The sequence below is a fragment of the Zea mays genome, chromosome 2 (genome assembly GCF_902167145.1).
Source record: "Zea mays cultivar B73 chromosome 2, Zm-B73-REFERENCE-NAM-5.0, whole genome shotgun sequence".
Classification (NCBI taxonomy): Eukaryota; Viridiplantae; Streptophyta; class Magnoliopsida; order Poales; family Poaceae; genus Zea; species Zea mays.
The window spans coordinates 134389991-134404311 of NC_050097.1; positions in this window are offsets into that span (position 1 = coordinate 134389991).

Below are 14321 nucleotides of genomic sequence, written 5' to 3' on the forward strand. Positions count from 1 at the left end.
GAATCTTATTCGTGAGAATCCCAGGTACACCAAAATGACATCTGAGGAAATTATCAGAAATTTCGTAAGCGGGCGCATGATGGTAAAAGAAGATAGATACGTTGATGACATCGCTGACGGACCACTCCCACTCTACAAACCGCAGCCCATTGCCCTCAAGGCAACAAGTAGAAAGGAGATTCTACCTAGCACGGTGGCACAAATGCAAGTTGCTGGGCTCAATGAGGATGAAATGGCGCTTGTAATCAAGCGCTTCAAGACTGCTTTGAAGGGACACAAGGAGTATCCCAACAAGAATAAATCAAGGGGAAAGCGCTCCTGCTTCAAATGTGGTAAGTATGGTCATTTTATAGCACAATGTCCTAATAATGAAAATTACCAGGCACAAGAAAAGAAAGGGAAGAAGGAAAGGAAGAAGAACTATAGGAAGGCGAAGGGCGAGGTGCACATTGGCAAGGAATGGGATTCCGACTTTTCTTTATTCGACTCTGACGATGAAGGACTAGCTGCCTCCGCCTTCGACAAGTCCTCCCTCTTCCCCAACGAACATCACACGTGCCTCATGGCTAAGGAGAAGAAGGTACATACACAAGATACCCCTATATACACTTCTTCTAGTGATGAGGATTCTGATGAAGATATAGATTATAGTGATCTTTTTAAGCGATTAGATAGATCTAAAGTAGATAAGATTAATGAACTAATTGATGCTCTTAATGAGAAAGATAGATTGTTAGAAAAACAAGAAGATGTTCTTTATGAGGAACACGATAAACTTGTCAATGCTAAAAAATATCTTGCTTTAGAAGTTAAAAGAAATGAACTTCTTTCTTCTGAATTATCTTCTTGTAATGACTCTATTTCTAGTCTTAAGAGTTTAAATGCCGATTTAAATGCTAAGCTAGAAAAACTTAATGTTGCTAGTTCATGTGTAGAGCATGTTGTAATCTGCAATAGGTGTAAAGATTTTGATATTGATGCTTGCAATGAACATGCCACTACCATTCTTAAGTTGAATAATGATGTTGCAAGTCTTAATTATCAACTTAAGACTTGCAAGGATGATTATGATAAGATAAAATTTGCCAGGGATGCCTACATCATTGGTAGACACCTCTCAATTAAGGATGGACTTGGTTTCCAAAAGGGAACCAAGAATTAAACAAGCCAAAGGACCTCCAATCTCAACAAGGAGAAAGGGAAGGCTCCTATGGCTAGTAGCTCTTATTCTTCACATGACCAAAAGAACCATGCTTATCTTTATGATCATGTTAAGAATGTTTCTAGTATTGTTCATCATGATATGTGCTATAATCATGTTGTTTTGCATGTACGTCATGATGCCGCATTTAATTCTCATGCCATGTTTGCATCTAGTTCTTCATGTGCTCATGGTAGGAATAGACCTAGGTGCCATCATATTGTTTCTCATGTGCCTAGGAAGTCATCAAATGAACCAACAATGCTTTATCAAACATGTGAAGCTTCATTTGTTCTTTTATGCAAAAATGATAAAGTAGTTGCTAGAAGTTTGGGACCTAAGTGCAAGAGAGACAAAACTTGCATCTAGGTTCCAAAATCTTTTGTGACTAACCTTATAGGACCCAACAAGAGTTGGGTACCTAAAACCCAAGCTTAAATTACCTTGTAGGTTTATGCATCCGGGGGTACAAGCTAGATCATTGATATTGGATGTATAAACCACATGACAGGGGAGAAGAAAATTTTCACCTCCTACATCAAGAACAAGGATTCCCGAGACACTATCATCTTTGGAGATGGGAACCAAGGCAAGGTCAAGGGTTTGGGTAAAATAGCCATCACTGTCGAGCACTCAATTTCAAATGTGTTTCTAGTAGAATCGCTCGGGTACAATTTATTGTATGTAAGTCAATTATGTCATATGGGCTATAATTGTTTATTTACAAATATTGATGTATCTGTCTTTAGAAGAAGTGATGGTTCATTAGCCTTTAAGGGTGTATTAGACAGCAAGCTCTATTTAGTTGATTTCTCAAAAGAGAATGCCGATCTAGATGCATGCTTAATCGCTAAGACTAATATGTGCGGGCTCTAGCATCGTCGTCTAGCACATGTTAGGATGAAGAATCTTCATAAACTTCTAAAGGGAGAACATGTGTTAGGACTAACCGATGTCGGTTTTGAGAAAGATAAACCTTGTGTAGCATGCCATGCAGGAAAGCAGGTGGGAAGTACTCATCAAAGCAAGAATGTGATAACGACATCAAGACCACTAGAACTTCTACATATGGATCTCTTTGGGCATGTTGCTTATCTTAGCATCAGGGGAAGTAAGTATGGTCTTGTAATTGTTGACGACTTTTCCCGCTTCACTTGGGTGTTCTTTTGCAGGATAAAACTGAAACCCAAGGAACTTTAAAGCGCTTCCTAAGAAGAGCTCAAAATGAATTTGAGCTAAAGGTGAAAAAAGGAGCGATAATGGATCTGAGTTCAAGAACCTTCAAGTAGAAGAGTATCTTGAGGAGGAAGGCATCAAGCATGAGTTCTTCGCTCCCTACACACCACAACAAAATGGTGTAGTAGAGAGGAAGAATAGGACGCTAATTGACATGGCAAAGACAATGCTTGGAGAATATAAGACGCATGAGCGGTTTTGGTCGGAAGCTGTGAATACAGCTTGCCATGCCATAAACTGACTCTATCTTCATCGTCTCCTCAAGAAGACATCATACAAACTCCTAACCGGTAACAAACCCAATGTTTCTTACTTTCGTGTATTTGGGAGTAAATGCTACATCTTGATAAAGAAAGGTAGACATTCGAAATTTGCTCCCAAAGATGTAGAAGGGTTTTTACTAGGTTATGATTCAAATACAAAGCCATATAGGGTATTCAACAAATCATCAAGATTAGTTGAAGTCTCTAGCGACGTTGTATTTGATGAGACTGATGGCTCTCCAAGAGAGCAAGTTGAGCTTGATGATGTAGATGAGGATGAAGTTCCAACAGCCGCCATGCGAACAATGGCGATAGTTGATGTGTGAAAGGGAAATAGGGTCAAACCTTTTCCTATATGAATTTTGGTGGTTGAATTGCCCAACACAAATTAATGGACTAACTAGTTTGTTCTAGATTATGAGTTCTATAGGTGCCAAAAGTTCACAACCAACCAATACAAAGTCAAAAGAAAGGGTTCAAAATAAAGGAGCAAAGTATCCCGAAGGCAACCCTGGTCTGGCGCACTGGACTGTCCGGTGCACCACCGGACAGTGTCCGGTGCACCAGGAAGATCGACTCTAAACTTGCCAGCTTCGGGAATATGGGAGGCCGCTCCGCTATAACTCACAGTACTGTCCGGTGTAACACCAGATTGTCCGGTGTGCCAGTGGAGCAACGTCTACTTCGCGCCAACGGTCGTCTGCAAATGAACAGTAAAAGCAAACAGTGCGCGTCTGCGCGCGCAGAAGTCAGAGCAGGCGCCAGAAGGCGCACCAGACAGTGAACAGTGACTGTCCGGTGCACCACCAGACTGTCTAGTGGCCCCACATGTCAGAGCTCCAACGGTCGAACCCTAACGGTTGGGTGACGTGGCTGGCACACCGGACAGTGTCCGGTGACGCACCGGACTGTCCGGTGCGCCATACGACAGACAGCCTCCCCAACAACCACTTTGGTGGTTGGGGCTATAAATACCCCCCAACCACCACACTTCAAGGCATCCAAGTTTCAGCCATTTGCATTCAATACAAGAGCTCTAGACTTCACTCCAAGACACAAACAAGAGATCAAATCCTCTCCCAAGTCCAAAGTTCATTCCAATCAAATAGTGACTAGAGAGAGTGACATTTGTGTTCTTTTGAGTTCTTGCGCTTGGATCGGTTTTCTTCTTCTTTCTTTCTTGATCCCAACTCAATTGTAATCAAGGCAAGAGACACCAATTGTGTGGTGGTCCTTGTGGGGACTTGGTGTCCCGATTGATTGAGAAGAGAAGCTCACTCGGTCTAGGTGACCGTTTGAGAGAGGGAAAGGGTTGAAAGAGACCCGGTCTTTGTGACCACCTCAACGGGGAGTAGGTTTGCAAGAACCGAACCTCGGTAAAACAAATCACCGCGTCTCACTTTTCATTTGCTTGTGATTTGTTTTCGCCCTCTCTTTCGGACTCGTTTATATTTCTAACGCTAACCCCGGCTTGTAGTTGTGCTTAAGTTTATAATTTTCAGATTCCGCCTATTCACCCCCCCTCTAGGCGACTTTTAATTGGTATCAGAGCCCGGTGCTTCATTAGAGCCTAACCGCTCGAAGTGATGTCAGGAGAACACGCCAAGAAGGAAATGGTGACCGGCGAGAAGCCCGCCACAAGCCACGGGAAGGCTCCATCAGGAGAGTCCCGCAACAAGAAGGAGGAGGAATCACCTCCTCACAAGTCGCATCGGAGTGGCGAGAAGAAAAAGAAGATGAAGAAGGTGGTCTACTACGAGACCGACTCTTCGTCGCCATCCACCTCTGGCTCCGACGCGCCGTCCGTAACTTCTAAGCGCCATGAGCGCAAGAAGTTTAGTAAGATCCCCTTACGCTACCCTCGCATTTCAAAATGTACTCCTTTACTTCCCGTCCCTTTAGGCAAACCACCTATGTTTGATGGTGAAGATTATAATATGTGGAGTGATAAAATGAGGCACCATCTAACCTCACTCCACACTAGCATTTGGGATGTTGTTGAGATTGGAGTACAGGTACCATCGCTGGGGGATGAAGATTATGATTCGGACGAGGTTGCCCAAATCCGTCACTTCAACTCACAAGCCACCACTATACTCCTTGCCGCTCTAAGTCGAGAGGAGTATAACAAGGTGCAAGGGTTGAAGAGCGCCAAGGAAATTTGGGACGTGCTCAAGACCATGCACGAAGGAGACGAGGTGACCAAGATCACCAAAAGGGAAACGATCGAGGGGGAGCTCGGTCGTTTTATGCTCAACCAAGGAGAAGACCCACAAGCCATGTACAACCGGCTAAAGACCTTGGTTAACCAAGTGCGCAACCTCGGGAGCACCAAATGGGATGACCATGAAATGGTCAAGGTTATTCTTAGATCACTCGTATTTCTTAACCCCACTCAAGTTCAATTAATTCGTGGTGATCCAAGATATAAACTAATGTCTCCCGAGGAAGTAATAGGAAAATTTGTGAGCTTTGAATTGATGATCAAAGGCTCCAAGAAGATCATCGAGAAAGGCACATCCTCCTCCGTACCTGAGGCACAACCTGTTGCATTCAAGGCAACGGAGGAGAAGAAAGAAGACTCTACACCGAGTAGGGTCCCCATCGATGCCTTCAAGCTCGACAATGAGGAGATGGCGCTCATCATCAAGAGCTTCCGCCAAATCCTCAAGCAAAGGAAGGGGAAAGATTACAAGCCCCGTTCCAAGAAGGTTTTCTACAAATGTGGTAAGCTCGATCATTTTATCGCTAAGTGTCCATTGTCTAGTGATAGTGACAGGGAAAACGACAAGAGGGGAAAGAGGAAGGAAAAGAAGAAGTATTACAAGAAGAAGGGTGGCGATGCCCATGTTTGCCGGGAGTGGGACTCCGACGAGAGCTCCACCGACTCCTCCGACGATGAGGATGCTGCCAACATCGCCATCAACAAAGGCCTCCTCTTCCCCAACGTCGGCCACAAGTGCCTCATGGCAAAGGACGGCAAGAAGAAGAAGGTAAAATCAAAATCCTCCACCAAGTATGCAACCTCTAGTGATGAGGATAACTCTAGTGATGATGAGGATAACTTGCTTACTCTTTTTGCCAATCTTAACATGCAACAAAAGGAGAAATTGAATGAATTGATTAATGCTATTCATGAGAAGGATGAACTCTTGGACAGCCAAGAGGACTTCCTTATTAAGGAGAACAAAAAGCATGTTAAGACTAAAAATGCTTATGCTCAGGAGGTAGAGAAAAATGAAAAATTAACTAGTGAGCTAAGTACTTGCCATGACACTATCTCCAACCTTAGAATTGAGAATGCTAATTTGATTGCTAAGGTTGAGAAGTCAAATATTTGTGATGATTCAATTACCAATCTTAGAAATGATAATTCTAGTCTAATTGCTAAGATTGAAAAATTGAATGCCTCTCTTGCTAGCCTTAAGTTTGAGAATGAAATATTGATTGCTAAGGCTAAGGAACTAGATGTTTGCAATATTTCTATTTCCAATCTTAGAGATGAGAATGACATTTTACATGCTAAGATTGTTGAATTAAATGATTGCAAACCCTCTACATCTACCATTGAGCATGTTTCTATTTGCACTAGATGTAGAGATGTTAATGTAGATGCTATCCATGATCACCTTGCTATGATTAAACAACAAAATGATCATATAGCAAAATTAGATGCTAAAATTGCAGAGCATGAACTAGAAAATGAGAAATTTAAATTTGCTCATAGTATGCTTTATAGTGGGAGACGCCCTGGCATTAAGGATGGCATTAGCTTCCAACAGGGAGACAATGTCAAGCTTAATGCCCCTCCTAAAAGATTGTCTAATTTTGTTAAGGGCAAGGCTCCCATGCCTCAGGATAATGAGGGTTACATTTTGTACCCTGTTGGTTATCCTGAAGATAAAATTAGGAGAATTCATGCCAAGAAGACTCATTCTCACCATGCTTTTATTTATAAGAATGAGGCTTCTAGCTCTAGGCGTTCTACACATGTTAAAATGCCTAAGAAGAAATCTCCTACTGCATCAAATGATCATAATGTTTCATTCAAAACTTTTGATGCTTCTTATGTGCTAACTAACAAATCAGGCAAGGTAGTTGCCAAATATGTTGTGGGCAAACACAAGGGCTCCAAGACTTGTGTTTGGGTACCCAAGGTGCTTGTTTCTAATGTAAAAGGACCCAAGACCGTTTGGGTACCTAAAAACAAGGCCTAAGTTTGTTTTGTAGGTTTATGCATCCGGGGGCTCAAGTTGTTTCATCGACAGCGGGTGCACAAACCACATGACAGGGGAGAAAAAGATGTTCTCCTCCTACGAGAAAAACCAAGATCCCCAACGAGCTATCACATTCGGGGATGGAAATCAAGGTTTGGTCAAAGGATTGGGTAAAATTGCTATATCACCTGACCATTCTATTTCCAATGTTTTTCTTGTAGATTCTTTAGATTACAACTTGCTTTCAGTTTCACAATTATGTAAAATGGGTTACAACTGTCTTTTAACGGATGTAGGTGTTACTGTCTTTAGAAGAAGTGATGATTTAGTAGCCTTTAAGGGAGTGTTAGAGGGTCAGCTATACTTAGTTGATTTCAATAGAGCTGAACTCGACGCTTGCTTGATTGCTAAGACCAACATGGGTTGGCTCTGGCATCGCCGACTAGCCCACGTTGGAATGAAGAATCTTCACAAGCTTCTAAAGGGATAGCACATTTTGGGACTAACCAATGTTCATTTTGAGAAAGACAGGATTTGTAGCGCATGCCAAGCAGGGAATCAAGTTGGTGTTCATCATCGACATAAGAACATCATGACGACTGACAAACCACTGGAGCTACTCCACATAGATTTATTCGGCTCGATAGCTTACATAAGCATCGGCGGGAGTAAGTACTGTCTAGTTATTGTGGATGATTATTCTCGCTTCACTTGGGTATTCTTTTTACAGGAAAAATCTCAAACCCAAGAGACTTTGAAAGGATTTTTGAGACGGGCTCAAAATGAGTTCGGCTTGAGGATCAAGAAAATAAGAAGCGACAATGGGACGGAGTTCAAGAACTCTCAAACTGAAGGCTTTCTTGAGGAGGAGGGCATCAAGCATGAGTTCTCTTCTCCCTACATGCCACAACAAAATGGTGTAGTGGAGAGGAAGAATAGAACTCTATTGGACATGGCAAGGACCATGCTTGATGAGTACAAGACTTCGGATCGGTTTTGGGCCGAGGCGGTCAACACCGCTTGCTACACCATCAACCGGTTATATCTACATCGAATCCTCAAGAAGACATCTTATGAACTCCTCACCGGTAAAAAGCCCAATGTTTCATATTTTAGAGTCTTTGGTAGCAAATGATTTATTCTTGTTAAAAGAGGTAGAAAATCTAAATTTGCTCCTAAGGTTGTAGAAGGCTTTTTACTTGGTTATGATTCAAACACATGGGCATATAGTCTTTAACAAGTCCACTGGACTAGTTGAAGTTTCTTGTGATATTGTGTTTGATGAGACTAACGGCTCTCAAGTAGAGCAAGTTGATCTTGATGAGCTTGATGATGAAGAGGCTCCATGCGTAGCGCTAAGGAACATGTCCATTGGGGATGTGTGTCCTAAGGAATCCGAAGAGCCTCCACAAGCACAAGATCAACCATCTTCCTCCATGCAAGCTTCTCCACCAACTCAAGATGAGGATGAGGCTCAAGATGATGAAGAAGAAGATCAAGAAGATGAGCCACCTCAAGAGGACGGCAATGATCAAGGGGGAGATGCCCATGATCAAGACAAGGAGGATGAGCAAGATCCAAACCCACCACACCCAAGAGTCAACCAAGCAATCCAACGAGATCACCCCGTGAACACCATCCTCGGCGATATTCATAAGGGGGTAACCACTCGATCTCGTGTTGCTCATTTTTGTGAACATTACTCCTTTGTTTCCTCTATTGAGCCACATAGGGTAGAGGAAGCACTTCAAGATTCGGATTGGGTGCTGGCGATGCAAGAGGAGCTCAACAACTTCACGAGAAATGAGGCATGGCACTTAATTCCACGTCCTAACCAAAATGTTGTAGGAACCAAGTGGGTCTTCCACAACAAACAAGATGAGCATGGTGTGGTGACTAGGAACAAGGCACGACTTGTGGCCAAAGAGTATTCACAAGTCGAAGGTTTGGATTTTGGTGAAACCTATGCACCCGTAGCTAGGCTTGAGTCAATTCGCATATTACTTGCCTATGCTACTTACCATGGCTTTAAGCTTTACCAAATGGACGTGAAGAGTGTCTTCCTCAATGGACCAATCAAGGAAGAGGTCTATGTTGAGCAACCTCCCGGCTTTGAAGATAGTGAGTATCCTAACCATGTGTATAAACTCTCTAAGGCGCTTTATGGGCTCAAGCAAGCCCCAAGAGCATGGTATGAATGCCTAAGAGATTTTCTTATCACTAATGGCTTCAAAGTCGGAAAGGCCGATCCTACTCTCTTTACTAAAACTATTGAAAATGATTTGTTTGTATGCCAAATTTATGTTGATGATATCATATTTGGGTCTACTAACAAATCTATTTGTGAAGAGTTTAGTAGGATCATGATACAAAAATTTGAGATGTCTATGATGGGGGAGTTGAAGTATTTTCTAGGATTTCAAGTGAAGCAACTCCAAGAGGGCACCTTCATCAGCCAAACGAAGTACATTCAAGATATACTCACCAAGTTTGGAATGATGGATGCCAAGCCCATCAAGACACCCATGGGAACCAATGGGCATCTCAACCTCGACACGGGAGGTAAATCCGTAGATCAAAAAGTACACCGGTCGATGATAGGATCCTTACTCTATTTATGTGGATCTTGACCGATATTATGCTTTCCATATGCATGTGTGCAAGGTTCCAAGCCGACCCTAAGGAAGTTCACCTTAGGGCCATGAAGCGAATCTTGAGATATTTAGTTCAAACACCTAAGTTTGGTCTTTGGTACCCCAAGGGATCCTCTTTTGATTTATTAGGATATTCCGATGCTGATTGGGCAGGGTGTAAGATTGATAGGAAGAGCACATCAGGGACTTGTCAGTTTCTGGGGAGATCCCTGGTGTCTTGGGCTTCAAAGAAACAAAACTCAGTAGCTCTTTCTACCGCCGAAGCCGAGAACATTGTCGCAGGCCATTGTTGCGCGCAATTGCTTTGGGTTAGGCAAACCCTTAGGGACTATGGCTACAAATTTAGCAAAGTCCCTCTCCTATGTGATAATGAGAGTGCAATCCACATGGCGGATAATCCCGTTGAACACAGCCGCACTAAGCACATAGCCATTCGGTATCACTTTTTGAGAGATCACCAACAAAAGGGGGATATCGAGATAGCCAACATAAACACCAAAGGTCAATTGGCCGATATCTTTACCAAGCCTTTAAATGAGAAAACCTTTACCGAACTTAGGAATGAGCTAAATATTATTGATTCTAGGAATTTTGATTGATTCTTTGCACACATAGATCATTTATATACCTTTGATGATATCTCTTTTATGTCTATGACTAATGTGTTTTCAAGTGTCATCTTATGCTTAGTCATAGAATTGAAAGGGAAATGGAGTATTCGGCAAAAACGACGCTTCCACTCCACTCCATTGGTATTTGCCGGTATTCCGCATCACTCTCCACTTTGGTATAATCTTCACTCATATTTCATTATTTACCATTGGGAGAAAGTCTAAGGGCTTATATTTCACAAGTATCCGTTTTTGGCGATTCATGCCAAAGGGGGAGAAAGTATGAGCCCAAAGCAAAAGGACCAGCACCACCACCGAATTTTTAAAATGAAGTTTTTCAAATTGATATCTTATTGTGTTCAAAAGGGGAGAAAGTAGTATCTTCAAAACTTGCAAAACCCTCTTGAACACTAAGAGGAGAATTTTATTTAGGGGGAGTTTTGTCTAAGTCAAAGGAAAAGCATTTGAAATAGGGGGAGAAAATTTCAAAATCTTGAAAATGCTTCTTTCAATCTTATTCATGTACCTTTGACTATTTGCAAGATGTTTTGAAAAGAATTTTATAAAGGATTTGCAAAAACAAAACCCGTGGTGCAAGCGTGGTCCAAAATTTTAAATAAGAAGAAAACAATCCATGCATATCTACTGAAATAATTATATTGGTCTCAATTCTAAGCAACCTTTGCACTTACCTTATGCAAACTAGTTCAATTCTGCACTTTTATATTTGCTTTGGTTTGTGTTGGCATCAATCACCAAAAAGGGGGACATTGAAAGGGAAATAGGGTCAAACCTTTTCCTATATGAATTTTGGTGGTTCAATTGCCCAACACAAATTAATGGACTAACTAGTTTGTTCTAAATTATGAGTTCTACAGGTGCCAAAGGTTCACAACCAACCAATACAAAGTCAAAAGAAAGGGTTGAAAACAAAGGAGCAAAGTATACCGAAGGCAGCCCTGGTCTGGCGCGCCGGATTGTCCGGTGTGCCACCGGACAGTGTCCCGTGCACCACCGGATAGTGTCCGATGCATCAGGGAGATCGACTCTAAACTTGCCAGCTTTGGGAATTTGGGAGGCCACTCCGCTATAATTCACCGGATTGTCCGGTGTAACACCGGACTGTCCGGTGTGCCAGCGGAGCAACGGCTACTTCACGCCAACGGTCGTCTGCAAATGAACAGTAAAAACAAACAGTGCGCGCCTGCGCGTGCAGAAGTCAGAGCAGGCGCCAGAAGGCGCACCGGACAGTGAACAGTGACTGTCCAGTGCACCACCGGACTGTCCAGTGGCCCCACATGTCAGAGCTCCAACGGTCGAACCCTAACGGTTGGGTGACGTGGCTGGCACACCGGACAGTGTCCGGTGACGCACCGGACTGTCCGGTGCGCCATATGACAGACAGCCTCCCCAACAGCCACTTTGGTGGTTGGGGCTATAAATACCCCCCAACCACCACACTTCAGTGCATCCAAGTTTCAGCCATTTGCATTCAATACAAGAGCTCTAGACTTCACTCCAAGACACAAACAAGAGATCAAATCCTCTCCCAAGTCCAAAGTTCATTTCAATCAAATAGTGACTAGAGAGAGTGACATTTGTGTTCTTTTGAGTTCTTGCGCTTGGATCGCTTTTCTTCTTCTTTCTTTCTTGATCCCAACTCAATTGTAATCAAGGCAAGAGACACCAATTGTGTGGTGGTCCTTGTGGGGGACTTGGTGTCCCGATTGATTGAGAAGAGAAGCTCACTCGGTCTAGAAGACCGTTTGAGAGAGGGAAAGGGTTGAAAGAGACCCAGTCTTTGTGACCACCTCAATGGGGAGTAAGTTTGCAAGAACAGAACCTCGGTAAAACAAATCACCGCGTCTCACTCTTCATTTGCTTGTGATTTGTTTTCGCCCTCTCTTTCGGACTCGTTTATATTTCTAACGCTAACCCCGACTTATAGTTGTGCTTAAGTTTATAATTTTCAGATTCCGCCTATTCACCCCCCTTCTAGGCGACTTCCAATGTGCAACCACGGGAATAACAAGAACAAGATCAACCTTCTTCCTCTACATTGGTGCATCCCCCAACTCAAGATGAGGAACATGTACCTCAAGATGAAGGCTTGGATCAAGGGGGAGCACATGGAGAACAGGATAAGGAGGAAGAAGCACAACAAGCTGCTCCAACTCAAGTTCGGGTGACAATTCAAAGGAATCATCCAGTGGATCAGATTCTAGGTGATATCAGCAAGGGAGTAACCACTCGCTCATGTTTAGCTAACTTTTGTGAGCATTACTCATTTGTTTCTTCTATTGAGCCTTTCAGGGTAGAAGAAGCCTTGCAGGATCCAGACTAGGTGTTAACCATGCAGGATGAGCTCAACAACTTTAAGAGAAATGAAGTTTGGAGCCCGATGCCATGTCCAAAGCAAAACATTGTGGGAACCAAGTGGGTGTTCCACAACAAGCAAGATGAACACGGTGTGGTGACAAGAAACAAGGCTCGACTTGCAAAAGGTTATGCTCAAGTTGCAGGTTTGGATTTTGAGGAGAATTTTGCTCCTGTAGCTAGGCTAGAATCAATTCACATATTATTGGCCTATGCTGCTCACACTCTTTTAAGTTGTTTCAAATGGACGTGAAGATCGCCTTCCTCAATGGACCAATCAAAGAGGAAGTATATGTGGAACAACCCCTTAGCTTTGAGCAAGAGCATGGTATGAATGCCTTAGAGATTTTCTTATTTCTAATGCTTTCAAGGTTGGGAAAGCTGATCCTACTCTCTTTACTTATACTTGTAATGGTGATCTATTTGTATGCCAAATATATGTCGATGACATAATATTTGGTTCTACTAATCAAAAGTCTTGTGAGGAGTTAAGCAGGGTGATGATGCAGAAATTCGAGATGTCTATGATGGGCGAGTTGAACTACTTTCTTGGATTCCAAGTGAAGCAACTAAAGGAAGGGACCTTTATCTCCCAAACGAAGTACACTCAAGACTTGCTCAAGAGGTTTGGGATGAAGGATGCAAAGCCCGCCAAGGCACCGATGGGAACAGATGGACACTTGGACCTCAACAAAGGAGATAAGTCTGTTGATCAAAAGGCATACCGGTCAATGATAGGTTCTTTACTTTATCTTTGTGCTAGTAGACCGGATATTATGCTAAGCGTATGCATGTGTGCTAGATTTCAATCTGACCCCAAGGAATGACACCTTGTGGTTGTTAAGCGAATTCTTAGATATTTGGTTTCTACGCCTTGCATAGGGATCTGGTATCCAAGGGGTCTACCTTTGATTTAATCGGGTATTTAGATTCCGACTATGCCTAGTGCAATGTTGATAGGAAAAGCACATCAGAGACTTGTTAGTTTTTGGGAAGGTCCCTGGTGTCTTGAAGCTCTAAGAAACAAACATTCGTTGCCCTATCCACCGTTGAGGCCGAGTATGTTGCCGCAGGACAGTGTTGCGCGCAGCTACTTCAGATGAGGCAAACCCTCTAGGACGCTACAATCTGAGCAAAGTCTCACTCCTATGTGATAATGAGAGTGCAATTCGCTTTGCGGATAATCCTGTTGAACACAGTTGCACTAAGCACATAGACATCCGGCATTGCTTTTTGAGAGAGCACCAGCAAAGGGGAGATATTGATATTTACCATATTAGCACCGAGAACAAGCTAGCCGATATCTTCACCAAGCCTTTAGATGAGAAAATGTTTTGCAGGTTGCGTAGTGAGCTAAATGTCCTAGATTCGTGGAACTTGGATTGATCTATAGCATACATGTGGTTTATGCCTTTGATCATGTTACTTTAAGAATTAATGTCTTTAATTGCTTATTTTTGGTGCTCAAGTTGTACAACTCTCCCCGGACCTCACAAGTCCCTATGCACATGATGCACATGTTTAGGGGGGAGATGTACTACAACTTGATCCTTTGAGACTAACGTGTTTGCTTGAGTACGATTGACATAGTCTCAAAGTTGAATTGAAAGGGAAAATGTGAACTTGGACAAAGAAACGGCTTCCACTGCATTCCAGTATCAATGTATCTTGTCCCAAGTTCTTATTTGTGTTCTCATTGCCTTTTGATCTTATTTGACATTTTGGTGAGGCAATGGGGTTAAAGGGCCAACTAGTTCTTCTGA